Raw genomic sequence first — 4,901 nt, forward strand, 5'->3', positions numbered from 1 at the left:
ATCCTGCCTTTACTATTAGATCTCACTTACCTAAAGGAAGAATTCGCAATGTTCGCGAAATCACAGAAAATCAAAGGTTTTGGGGTATAATGTTCCCGAACTATGGCACAGGCTTAGCTATGTCTGAAATAAAGAAAGTTGCAGAATCCCTTGTGACAATAGCTAATGCTACTGCCATTGGTTTTTGTGAAATAAGTAAAGAAATGAAAGAAATGAGACAAATGACTCTACAAAACAGACTCGCCTTAGATTATATATTAGCTAGAAAAGGAGGTGTGTGTGCTTTAATAAAATCAGAATGCTGTGTTTATATACCAGATGCTTCTAGTGCTATTGAAAACCAGGCTGAAATTATTGAGAAAGAAGCTGCTAAACTACACCAAACTGATCAATGGAGTCTTTGGGACTGGTTTGGCAGACTTGGGACCAAATTATTTTATATCGCAATCATGGTCCTCAGGTTTATTTTATTTCTACAAGTACTGCTTTTGTTGCTACACAATTGTAACCTTAGTGCATCCCACAAAAGACGCAACAGATATGTCTAACATGATGCTGGGTCAATTGAGATTAGTCTCACAGTTGTTCCGAAGAGAGCACTAAGAGATACTCTACCTAAGAACAAGTTTCACTGTGCCTCGAAGGATGCATAAGTCAGACTGTTCTCCCATTAGCTCACTTGCAGTCTGTTGCCCAACACACAGTTACAAAATTTTATCGGTTGTACTATAAGTACAAAAGGGGGGAATGTGGAAGGAGAAAACCCCAGGCCTTAATTTCTACTAACTTCTTGAGTTAGTGCACTATTTGCTAATGATTGCTTTTTCCCTGCCTATTTTGCAATCTGCTCTTTCTCCCGCCCTTTTTCCCTTGTTGAGCTGAGTAGACCTATGAGGTCAATAGGTCAAACCACAGCCTATGCCCTCTTGCAACTTTCTGGTTCAAACAAGTTTTTCTTTGACTTGTTGTATCCTTGTGTCATGTGACCTGAATTGAACATATAAAAGGCTTGCTTCAATTGTCTGTTGGGGGGGGGGCCTGCAGAACTGATAAGAGTTCTGTCTGTCCAGTGCTCTCCCCAGCAGCTGCTTGTAAATAAAGGTCTCTGGCAACTTTGTGACCAAACAATAGAGTGAAGCCTGTTTCTTCCACAACAGCAACCAGCTATAAAGTTAGTACATATTTTCAAGGTCTAACTTTATAGCTGGTTGGAGCTTTTATTGGTGTGATAGCTATTTTGCACATGCAGCTTGTCTTAAGGTAATTGCACAAAACCTGTAACATATAGAGGGGGCCTATATCACAAAATCTAACAGCAAATCCTTCAACTGTGCAGGGAGTTAAAGGAGATGATGCCAAAGATTCCTTCCAGTCCTAGGCTTCCTACAATGACGTTTTCTGTGTTGTTCTGGCTGGAAAGCACTTCTTATTTCATTTGGTCAGGATGAGCTCCTGGAAAATTCAGTGGAGAGATTTCAACAAAGGCAAAATCCATCAGTGCATGGAAGAATAACAATCCTTTAAAATGCACTTACCTGAAGCATCTATACTGAAATGTACAGTTCCCTCATTTTGGTGGGTCTTTCTGGATGTCCTCCCAAATACTGAATGAGTTTTTCAATATACTTTGCCAGTCTGTTATGCATCTCATCATCCAGATCATTAACAAAATGTCTCACTCCCCCATCACCTTTAGGGATGTTTGGAGCAGAGATTAAACTCTACTAAATATTTTGACTCTATATCAATCCCTGATTAAGCAGACTATTAAACTCTCTGTGCTCCGATTTGGCTATTTATTCCTGGTTTGTCTAATGCCTTTTTAGTTTTAATCTAGAAAGGCAAAGGATCATGCACAAAGCAATCTAGTCCAGAATGGCCTATTTATCTAGGAAAGCTGCCTGAGTTTAGATTTTTGTCCAAAAACAAATCTAAAGTGACAGAATATATATAGCCACTGTTTGACTTCTTTCATCAAAGAAAATACCTTTGCAAGTTAAGGCAAATCTTCGATAAGGTTTTCTGGTTTGCTTATCTCTCATCTCCCAAAATAGCTTAGCCATTATGACTCCAGGCTGATTTGTAAACAAGGCTGGTGTTCTGCACGCTCTTGAAAATGCAGCATCTGAGAAAGCAAGCCTCTTACCATGCTCTCCTGCGAAGGCAGTGAGAGACTCTTACAAGCAGATATTTGTTCTTGAATGTTTTATGTTGCCTGAAGTACAAAAACAGGCAGCTCCCTACATTTTGCAATAAGATGGTTACTGTATCTGTGAGGGGTGAAAAATCAGTACATACAGTCAGGCTTGTAATTCTGAGGGACTGTTAGAGGCTTTTTGAAGATACATACTGTATCTGTATATGAACTTGTTTTCTTGTATTTCAGGGACTATTTAAAACATTTTTTTCTAAACTAGCATGTAACATTTTGTATTGTACAGATGGACTAATTATATTCTGGCACATGATCTATTTTCCTTGACCCTCATTAGTGCAGTGCACATTTCATGATCATTAATGTAATTCTCCTCACAACACACCTGTGAGGTATTATTATTCCTCTGTTACAGATGAGAAACTGGAACAGAGCAAGGAACATTAAGTGACAGAGGCAAACCACAGAAATGAAGCTGGATTGCCAGAGTCCCATGCTTATTGCTCTAACTACTACACCATTATTCCTTTCTACTGATACTCATCTGAGGGAGACAGGCATCATCTTTGTTTTACAAACTGAAAAGGCTGAGACAGAATCAGAGTCATTTGTGTAAAACCCCACAGTGAGTAAGTGACAGCACCAAGAGTTGAACTTGGGACTGCCCCACTCCAGAGCTTCCACTCATTTTTCTGGCTCGCACAGACTTGCAAGGGTTCCCAATCTTCTTCAGATCAGAGACTGCTTCTTAAGAAAGCTCATGTTACAGCCAGCCTCACTTTTGTTTTCCTCCCTTTCCTGGGGTCATCCATTTCCTGTTTGGTTACAAATGAGGACAGATTTAAGATAAAACTCTTTTTGATCCCCCAGTTGTAGCTGCTTGGCCAGCTCTCTTTTATTCTTTATTTCCTCTCCCTATGGAGTTCTCAAATGCTCTAATCTCCAGTGTCACTTTGCAGTGTGGTTCTGTTCTCTTGATGATTGTTGCGCCTCTAATTTTGGTACCATCAGCAACTTGGATGACAGTTGAATTTACATCAAAGAAGCAACAGAGAGAGTCTTTGTGACAATTTTTTGATTCCTCTGCAGCTACCTAAATAGGCCTGGCTACAAAAAGAAGTCTCTTGTAGGAATACAAGGGAGCTCCCTGCAATTCACTCATGTTCAGCTGTGCTTCACCAGGTACAAACCACCTGAAACTATAATGCTGTGTGAATCACCAAACACCACAGATTGGAACCAGTTGTTTTAAATCTTTGGACTGAGAAGAGTCTGTTATGGAGAGTCATAGTTAAGAGAGAAGTCAGGCCTCCATACATCTGAGGCTGAGGCAGGATGATCTCCATCCAAACCATCCCATATAACCATAGTATAAACTCTACATAAGACTGCCCTCAACCGTGACACAGCATAGACCTAACACCCTACCCACCCACAGGTAAAGCAGGAACCACGGAAGCCAATGTCTTGCTTCTATAAAATGTTGTCAGTATATACTCAAGAGGTCCTGGGTAGTGGGCCATGTCCCCCTGCTACAGAGGAAGGCAACCCCCCCGCCCCCACTGCCGCAGTCCATGCCAATCTCACCATGGGGTAAAATTCCTTCCTGACCCCAAATATGGTGATGGAGGGGCAAGACCCTCTAGCCAGGAATCTCCAGCTTTGTTCCTAGCAGGATAATAGGCATGCCCAGTTGAAGTCTCCAGCCTTAGCTGTAGCCAATACCCAATGTCTCTGGGGAAGCTTAAAAACACCCTGACAGGTATAGCAGGAGAAAAAAAGGCGTGGGGGGAAGGAACAATCAACAATGCCCAGAACCATGAGAAATACCCATAGTAGAAAATAGATCATAGCTGTAGCTAGATCATCCCCAATCAGGGGCTGTCCAACCTCTTCTTGAACCTCCTGTGATGGAGAGTCCACAATTTCTCTAGGCAGTCTATTTCACTGCCTCACCTGTTCTTACAGAGAATAAGTTTTTCTGGATTACCAATATTAAATTTACTTTGCTGCAGCTTCAAACCATTAATCTGCATCCTCCTCTCTGTATCAAGAAGGAAAAGGTGCTTTCCCTCTTCTTTATGGCAGCCCTTCAAGTAGTTGAAGACAGCTATCATATCTCCTCTTAAACACCTTTTCTGCAAGTTGAACATACCTAGCTCTTTCAGCCTCTCCTCCGATGACTTGCCTTCCAAGTCTTTGATCATTGTTGTTGCTGGCCTCTGGATGCTCCCTAACTTCTCCATGTCCTTTTCAAAACATTCCATACATTTACATTTGTATAGCGCCTTTTATCTGCAAATGTCATTACATCAGAAATGTAAAAGTTAATACCCAAAGGGACTCACTTTAATCACAAATGGCATAGAGCCACTTGGGGAGCAGAACATGGCAGATGTTTAACAGTTCTAACTCTTACAAGGAAGATATGTAACATGAGCTCTAATCTAATGATTGCAAGTAATCAAGACCTCAGATTTACCATGTTTTTCATCTCAACAACAGACCCAATCACATCATGTCAAGGTAAAGGTATTAATTCACAGGCAAAGGTTTTCACAGTGTATGAGTAGACGTGTAAATTGCAGCAAGTTTACTTTTTTTGTCATCTCATTATCAACCCAAACAACTGGGCACCATTTATCACTTACAATTGGATTGATTGAGGGCAGCCTTTAGGACAACTCCAAAGCAGGGCACAAGCTCACAGCTTTGGAAATGTATTGCTGCGCCCCTGCCGCCCCCC

At 41.2% G+C, this 4,901-nt stretch overlaps 1 long non-coding RNA gene across 1 annotated transcript in view; it reads right to left on the reverse strand.

Annotated features, from left to right (window-relative positions):
- Nucleotides 1–1,254: 1,254 nt before the first annotated feature.
- Nucleotides 1,255–4,901, reverse strand: part of LOC102376905 — a 20,050-nt gene continuing 16,403 nt past the window's right edge. The window contains exons 2-3 of the long non-coding RNA XR_325156.2: nucleotides 4,311–4,450; nucleotides 1,255–1,452 (exon numbers count right to left, since the gene is read on the reverse strand). This is a non-coding gene — a long non-coding RNA (uncharacterized LOC102376905). The remainder of the gene's footprint in view (nucleotides 1,453–4,310; nucleotides 4,451–4,901) is intronic.

This window comes from Alligator sinensis, unplaced genomic scaffold, assembly GCF_000455745.1.
Source record: "Alligator sinensis unplaced genomic scaffold, ASM45574v1 scaffold696_2, whole genome shotgun sequence".
Taxonomy (NCBI): domain Eukaryota; kingdom Metazoa; phylum Chordata; order Crocodylia; family Alligatoridae; genus Alligator; species Alligator sinensis.